This window comes from Myotis myotis, unplaced genomic scaffold (assembly GCF_014108235.1).
Source record: "Myotis myotis isolate mMyoMyo1 unplaced genomic scaffold, mMyoMyo1.p scaffold_m19_p_2, whole genome shotgun sequence".
NCBI lineage: Eukaryota > Metazoa > Chordata > Mammalia > Chiroptera > Vespertilionidae > Myotis > Myotis myotis.
In genome coordinates, this window is record NW_023416324.1 from 195,913,154 (window position 1) to 195,922,453 (window position 9,300).

The window sequence follows — 9,300 nt, forward strand, 5'->3', positions numbered from 1 at the left end:
GAAGGAATGGGGAGAGAAAGATAGAAACATCAATGATAAAGAATCATTGATCGGCTGCCTCCTGCATGCCCCCCACTGGAGATCAAACCTGCAACCTGGGTATGTGCCCTGACCGGGAATTGAATGGTGACCTCCTGGTTCATAGGTTGATGCTCAACCACTGAACCATGCCAGTTGGGCGAGAGAAGTATATCTTTAAATTTTTTTGTATTTCAGTCATTTCCTTAGCATACATGTGACTCACTGGTAGGTATGAAAGTATGAAACAATTAGGATTAATCATTATGTGCAGAAAAACCTCTGCTCTAAATTTTAAATAATTGTTATAATCAATTTTTTTTTAAAGATTGTAATGTTTATATGATGTGAGTTCAGTAAGGAACTAGAGATTGAGCCTACCTGCCTAACGAACTATGTCAAATGTTGAATGAAAGGAGGAATGAGGGAAAGAATGAATGTGTAGCCATTATTCTTTGATGGATTAGAGCTGTGAATGAAAGTGTCATGCAAGAGTAATGCCAGCCCTGCCACTGACTCATGTGTGACCAGTGCAATGGGAATAATGCTGACAGCATACCTACTTCACCAGAGGGGTGGGGAGGACCTTTCCTTACTCATCAGGTACTTGGAGATCTTTGGAGGGAGATAATCTATTCATTCACTATCAATAATACATCACTGTTATGGCAACTATATATAAAATAGCGAAAGTGTAAAATAATGTTTAAATACAACTGTGCCACCACATTTTTTCATGTGTAGACTATCAGGTACTGAAATACAGTGTGGGAGGCTGTATCCTTTCATTAAATATTTGATATTTGGCTTATAGACATTATTTCAATGTTCAGTGGACAAGCTGTTCATGATGCACAATGGAAGTTTGTAAAAATAATCCTTATTCGAGTAGTGTTTGTGGTGATGGTATTTTATAAGAGGATTGAAACCTCTGGCCTATTGAAGTACCAAAGAGAAAACTAATTTATGATAGACTCCTAATTTGATTTGTGGTGAGAGACCTTCTTGCTGTAATTTCCTGTTGCTCGATGACTGAAAGTTTAGGATTAGCGATTTAATCAACATTTTAAGGGACCTACTGTGTGTCAGGCATTGTTCTGTGTTTGGGATAGAGCAGTAAATAGACAAAACTGGCTTAATGTTTCAAGGTTTTTGGTCTCTAGTTAAATACAGATCATCTTAGGAATAGCAATACCTTACATACATCTTTGGTTCCTGGTCTTTCCAAGAGACCCCTTGAGAGGGAAAGAAAAAGTCACCACAGAGCGATACGTGGTATTAACTTGAATCAAAAGGCAGTTACCATCCTTAATCAGCCCTCTTCTATTTAAAAAATCATAAGAAAACCATGCAATACTGTCTGTTTTCATCATTCTCCATATTAAAGTTGCCCTCATCTTTCTTAATGCCTTCTGCAATCATTTTAAAGCTATAAATGCCCCCATTTGTTTGTTTTAACCAGGGTTCCATACACTTGCACAGTTTGTTGACTGTATGTATGATAGTACCTGGCAGAGGAGTTGGGTAGTCATTGAACTCTAGCCTCTAGCTTCACCTGCTAAGTCATGTGTTTTACATAGGGCTGAGGAAGGGGTGTCTTTTTCTAATTTGAACAAAATACCACAAGGTTTCAGTGGCTCTCTTTGTTCTTCCAAGTTCTCAGGCAACTAGCTCCCACTGCCCCTTGAGATGTATTTTCCTGTTGTATTTAATAGCATTGCTGTTATGAGTAGTAAGACAGGGAACATTGGGGGATGGGGAGTAAGTGAACCAACCCCTATCAGCTTCCAAGATGTCCAATGAATGTCTAGATAAATGAAGACTAGCCAATGCATGATGCCATGTGAAATGTTCTGCAGCAAAAAGCAGCACTGATAGAGCAACAACTTGCCTTTTCAGTTTTAGCAAACTTGGAAGAACTGTCAACTCACAACAGGTTGCCTCCATATTGCATTGCAACTAGAGAACATGATAAGTCAGACAGTATGACTCAACCCTTTGGCCGGGCTCATTTGTAGAATTTGGTATCAGATGATTTGATATAGGATATATGTCCTGCTGAATCCTGGGGATGGCCTTTTCCTTTTCCTGTTGCTAACTCCCCCATGGTCTGTTGACATTATGTCATGTTACAAACAATGAGTGATAGGGACTGCAATGTCAGGATGTAGTGACCTGATTAGTCCAAACTCCTGCAGGGGAAATGTGCAAATAGATGAGCCCCAACAGGACCTGAAGAACCATGTGGTTTTGAAATCCTGGGTGCATGAGCCACACCCTATATACACCTTAACACTCTTGGTGCTTTGAAGGTATAATTATTGCTCAACAACTCCTAAGACAGAGTTAATTAGATCTTTGTATGATTTGATTATAATAAGATGAGAGTTTAAATGCAATGCTGAAATGTGCCCATGTGTGCATAATATAAGTATATCTTAAAACTTGGAATTGATATCATATAAGAGCATAAAAATGACCCAACTGCATTAACACCTTTTAAATATGGTTTCTTTCTCACAATAGTTAAGCAGTTTGTTTTGTAGCTTAATATATAGTCTAAAGCAAATGAAACAAATGAAGGGATATGAGTACTTTGCACTATACAACTGATCCTTTCCCTTAACAAGTAAAGATTCCTGTGGTATTTCTTAATTATTTATTATTACTTACAAAAGCCTTTAGAGAGTATTGCTTTGAATTTTATGCAGCTTCAAGGTGGGAAACAAAGAGATTTAGCAAAATATTCCATAAACCCTATACCTACCAAAGATAAGAATTAAAGCAATTGTGGAACTTTAGACATAGAAGACACTTGGTAAATGTAGTTTATTACTGTAAACTGATTAATACAATTTCCTACCTCAAGACGGTAAATGCAGCATACAATAGATGGTTTCCTGTTGGAGGACAGAAACTGCTGCTTGTTGTTATTTGCATTGCTAGTGCCACCCAATCCATGATGATGGTTGAATGAATCAATTAATGAATGAGTATGAGAGAAAACCCTTAAGAACTAACCTCCAGGTGCTCCCCTCTAATCCACAGGCCCTTCCAGTTTCTCTCTTGCTAAATGCCTTCCTAGATTATTGATGTCTTGCATGAGCAATCAGGAAAAAGGAAGCAATCCAGATGGGAGGCTAGCTGTGGTCAGATGCCTCTGAAATGAAAAAAGTATTTGCAGATGTTTCAACAAGTGGAAGGGTCGGGCTGAGTCTATACTACAGGAAACAACTTCCACACCTTGGGGCTACTATAATAAAGGTATCATCACTCACCAGCACAGTATTCTGTTGGAAACTTGAAAAGGCATCCAGGGTTGGAATGCTGCATGAATCCAGACTTGCCCCAGGAATGCCACAACTGATCAGAACTAAGTATAGAAATTAATGTGATTTGTAAAAAATAGCAATAAGGATCATGGTTATCTGAGAATCAAATCCTTTAATCACCTTAGACAGAACTAATGAAACTAGAAGAAACCATCATTGATTTTGAGAGTCTCCTTCTAAATTAGTTGGCCTTTGGCTTTTGGAGAGCAAAGTTCAAATTCCAGTTCCTGTCTGACAGGAAAATAAGTCAGACACAAAGTAGACAGATAGTCTTTTAGACTCCAGGCTGAAACAGCAGGCCGTAAAGGAGATCTGAGTCTTTGTTTTTAGAGTTGCTGAAATCATTCAGCTAATGTGGTAGTTTTCACTGTGCCCTTTGAGACTGTTCAGTTTAGACTTAGCATATTTGTCTTTGTTGGCAAATCTGTTCAAATGTAAATGAGAAATGTTATCTTTTCTAATGAAAAAGTTCTGAATTCTATATTTTGTGCATGCCCTCATCTGGAGCATGAAAATTTTCTAGCTTCATAGCAGATGTTGTTGCACCTGGTTAGAAATACCAATCACTTAATAAGATAATAATAAGATACAAAGGCACCTTTAAAAAGTGCTCAGAACTAAGCTTAGCAATTTACTAGCTCTGTCTCCTGGTCATATTAGTACCTGAGCCTACTTTCTCATTCTAATATGGTAACAATTGAAGAGTGGTTTTGTTTTTGTCTTAGTGGGCAAGGGAGAGATTATTTTCCAAGACAATAATCTGACTGCTTGGTGACATTAGATTTGTTCCATAAAATTATAAACTTTTAGCTGTCATGGCTCAGTGGTTGAGCATAAACCTATGAACCAGGAGGTCATGGTTCGATTCCCCATCGGAGCACATGCCTGGGTTGTGGGCTGCATCCCCAGTGTGGGGCATGCAGAAGGCAGTCGGTCAGTGATTCTCATTATTGATATTCGTATCTCTCTCTCTCTCCCTATCCTTTCCTTTCTGAAATCATAAAAAAATTCTAAACTTTTAAAGTGAGAAGATCTTATAGTAGCATAGCTATGGACACTTGTCTACTAGAGATAATCTATATATCACACGCAAATGAAAGTTTTTTCAAAAAATTATAAGGAGTGGAAGAAAATGCTGGCACTATTACTAAAATTGACCAGGATATTTGGGGAGAAGAGAAAAATTAATTAACCGTAACATTATTAGAGAATTATACCATGTTACTATTCTAATGAATTCCCCTTGCTCAACATTGGATTTCATTATACCAAGACTAAATACCAATGTTGGCAGCAAATCCTAGTGTCTTTTTAAAAAAACAAAAGAACAAAAACAGAGGTGTATCAGACTTGCTGAGTCTCCCTATTGTAGAATTAGCTCATTAGAGTGATAAAGAAATTTAAATGTCATCAACATCAAATTCCTCATTTTATGGATGGCAACCAATTCAGATGATAATTAATTTATTAGAAAACGTCGTTGTTGTTGATATTATCATTACAGGTGCTATGCAAGGCACCAGTCTTGGTTCTGGGGATTCCGCGGTTGAGAAGACAGATGTGATCTTTTGTCCTGAATCACACAGTTAATGGAGGAGCTGAGACCAGAAATCAGTCTGTGGATTTCTAATTAAAAGAGCTTCCATTAATCAAGTACTGGCTCTAGACCAGGCCCCAAGGGTTTCACCTATGTTAAGTTATGTAATCTTTCCTAACCTGAATTTCCTTATATATGGGGCCTGTCTTTCCACTCCTGGTGTCTCCTTCCACGTGGAGGGAATTCCACTAATGTGATAATTCTGGCTCCTCTGGCTGCCTTATTTACTCTGCTCAAGAGGAGATAAAGTGACTGCTGAGTATGGAAAGAGTAACAGTGCATGAGTAGCCCAACCCCTCCCCTTCTCTTTCCTTTAGACCGAGCTGCCTGAAGGGAATGCTTGTTCTTCTTTGCTTTTCCAGGCCCAAGATGAACCGAGCAGAAGGGGGCTCTTCAGGTCCTGTGAGTAGGGAGACAAGTCTCAGACTGGGGTTTTAAATTAGGAAGCCCACTTTCCCCCAGGTCTCAGCTCCTTCGTCAATAAAATCTCTGTGTGTATGTACAAAAAGAGTAAATTACCATGCAGAAAACAGCCCAGTTTTATCCAGTGTACATGTCTGTGTCTCACCTTCTGACCCACCTGCCACAGCATCCAGGAAATAGTGTCTTGAAATAATATCAACATAACCTTCTGGAATCACGTGTCCACGAAGCAAAACAGCTTGCACAGCAGCCTGGACCTGTTACAGATGGCACATAACATTAACCAGCACACCTTCTAAACAGATTTGGCTCAATTTCCCCGATTTCTAAAACTGTGAAGGTTTGTTATCGGGCTTTTTTTGGGAGACAGAGTGGTGAAATGAAAAGAACATGGGATTTATAGAATTAGAAGACTTAGATTTGTGTCTGCTCTAACTATGAACCTCTGTTTTTCCTCTAAAGAACAACCCAGATTACCTTACCGAGCTCACATGGTTGTTTGAGGCCCAGAGAGGAAATGGATATACAAGTACTTTGTAAACTGTAAAGAACAACATCAACAAAAAGTTGTTCTATTGGCTTAAAGGGCAATTCTTTAACAGTGCTCATTTTTACTATGGATTTTCAGCTTGACTTCATATACAAGTGGTCTGGTTGTATGGTTAGGTGGTTGACAGTGGTCTCAATGGTTATTTGAAGGCTGAGAACCACCCTACCAACTAAGCTCTCCCCTCTCCCAACCAGTATCATTTACTTACTTAATGTAATTAAAACTAAAATCCTCTCTTGCATTGTCTGCATTTGTACTGTTAGCCTTTGCATTTGGCACTGCCTCACTCAGTGACCTCCTTTGAATTGGAACAGGTTTGTAAAATGCTTTCCCATTCGGAAGCAGCAGCAGTACATACAGGAATTGGAGTAGAGCTGGGGAAGGATAAAAGAAAGGATGAGGACAGATAAAAGGGAAAGAATACTAGTAAGCTTCAACCAGCTGTAAGTTTCAACCAAAAGAACTTGATAAGGGAACTGAGGAGGGAGCAGAAGGGGCCAGGAGCAAGGGAACATTGTTTCAAAATGGCATGTTTTCCTTAGATTGTTTTAGGGCTTGTTCCCTCTGATCAATCTGCCCTACCTCAACCTGAAAGTCAGAAGAAATGGATTCCAGCCCTGATCTGTGACCATCCAGCTGTGTGACCTTGAGTATGTAACTTTGCCTCCCTGGGACTTGTGTTCCTTATCTATAAAATGAAAGCTTTGGACAACTATTCTCTAAAGCCACATGAGGAATATTCTACAACGATAGCAAAATCCCTTGATTTCCCTCCTCTTTCAATATTTCAATCTTATCTTCCCCCAGGGAAAAAATTATCTTAGAAATGGACTAAGAAATAGAGGTGTACGTGTTTAGACGCCAAAGTTATGTCAGGACATCTTGGGCCAGAGAGAAGCGTTTCATAAAAATTAAAAATGAAGAGTCATCCAGCTATTGCACACTATCATATTCGAACCATTTCTCTTATGAACAAAGAAACTCCCCAATAAGTTGTTCCAATTATATTTGTAGCCAGACATGCTCACCGTTCAGTTTAAACACTGTCGCGCTCTACAAATCATACTGGAGATACTGAAGAATGCATACCAGCATTTAAAGCAGGCCTCCATTCCAAAAGCAGACAGGCTTCTTGACAATTGCTTCAAGTCACTAAGAGAACTAATGGATAAAATATGTACCATAGTTGTTAAATCCTCAAAACAATACATTTTTCTCCTGTGTGTGGAGGAGGCACCTTCATGTTTTTCTGCATGGTGATAAGTCTGTTCGCTGCAGAAGTAGGCTTAAGCAACTGGAATAACAGAAAGAGGTCAGCTATACGACCTTGGGCATTCAAAACAAAACAATTTGGGGAGGAGGATTCACTGGCTCGGTATTCATCCTTATGAGAATCTGGTGGAATCAAAGGCATTCCTGTGTCTTTCATGTACTTTAATAAGCTGTTAATAACGTTGGCATGTATTAAATAAAATTCCACTCTCAGAACCAATAGATAGTAATACTATTGTCATTCTTCTTGTTTATACAGATAACCTATCCCAATCACTCCTTTCTATTAAACACGACTAGTGCTTCCAGAACTAAAGACTACAAGCAATGGCTATGTGGCTGGATATGGGAGACCAGAGAAAATGAATAGATTTGGGGATGGAAGAGAGTACCCAGGAACGACCATGGTCTTTCAACTGAGACTTGGACTCAAATCCTGGTTCCACTAAGTCTTGGCCCTTAAGCTCTCTGGGTGTGATTTTTCTTATCTGTAAAACAGGATTAATGTGTACCTTGCAGTTGTGAGAAATCATACTCCATGTGAAGCACCTAACAGGCTCTCATTACACAGTGGATGTGATCATTATTTCTTTGTCTCAGTGGGGCCAATAACTCTGTCCTCCTTGTTTTACATTTGAAATCACACTCCTTCCAGGTCTTAATGCCTATAAAACTATGCTATTTTAGGAAAATTATATAATATTCTTAAGATTACCTGGGAAAATAGTGATGGTCTTTCAAATAGAATCTATCTTCTGATATTTAAAAAGAAAAAGAGGAGGAAGGAAAGGACTAAAGGAAAAATAAGAAGTCAAAAAAAGGAAATGAGTAGAAACAAAAGGAAAGAAGAAAAATAAAAGAATGCACTGGCATGTAGCCACATTAAAGGGTTACTGAAGTCCCCTGATGGCTTTTATGAAGACCTCAAGGCTTCTCTTGCTTGACTCACCCAGATGTAATTATCTGTTGAGTTGAAATGCCTTTTTCCAGACTATCACATTCCTAATCATCCTTCCAGGTTCTCACAGGATCTTACCAGGGGACACCCTATAGGCCCAGCATCTTGGTAGGGGCTTTATTTGAGTTACCTCATTTACAATGGACAGTAGCTCTGAATAGTGGATAATATCAACCCTTAATACAAAGAGGCAATGAGGAATTTCGACACTTAGCCAGACGAGTCAAGCCAGGAATGGATCTAGGACTGTAAGATCCGAAAGTCTTCATTTTGTTCTTCTCCATCACAATGCACATGTCCCTGACCTTCTCCATCAGAATTAATAGGCCTTTTCTCCACTCTTGTTCTGCACGTGGCTAATCCCTCTATCCTAATGATTAGTTCACTCCATTTGGATTTTAACTTGCCACTTTTATTATCGCTTCTGCCAGTTCTATACCATTTATCAAATGTTTGTCAAACATCATCTGGAAAAATACTGGATTATATCCAAGCACTAAGTAAACTGTAAATATATATAATTTTAGCTGGTTCTTTTTATTATTACTTTTTAAATTGTGGTAAGATAAGCTATAACATTTATCATCTTAATCATTTTAGGTGTAGTTTAATACTATTAAGTATATTCACATTTTTGTGCAATTATAAATTATTTTTATGAATGTTGGTAATTTCCATAGTGCCTAGCACATGTTTGCTGAATGAGTCAGGACTTTGCCGCCCAATCACAAAACTGCCAGTCCCCAAATTTCAATGTTCCCGAGTCCATCGTGCCCTAAGGGATCCTAGGTGACGCTGTTGGCAAGGACAGAGTCAACATTTCTAAGGCAAATTTTAAAAAAATATTCCCAACCTAAGAGCTGTCATGTATCCCAGATCTTTAATTTATTTACTAATTTTCAAAATAGGTCATAAATTCATATGGTTCAAAATTCAGTAAGTATAAAAGAGTGTACAGTGAAAATTCTCCAATTCACACCCCCAGCCATCCTTGCCTGGAGACAATCTTTATTATCCTTATCATTTTAGGCATATACAAGCAAAAACACATTTGCTCTGCCCCACATTTTATACAAATTGCAGTGTACTGTCTACATTACACTCTTTGGTACCTTGTTTTTTCAGTTAACATATTTGAAGGTCATTCCAC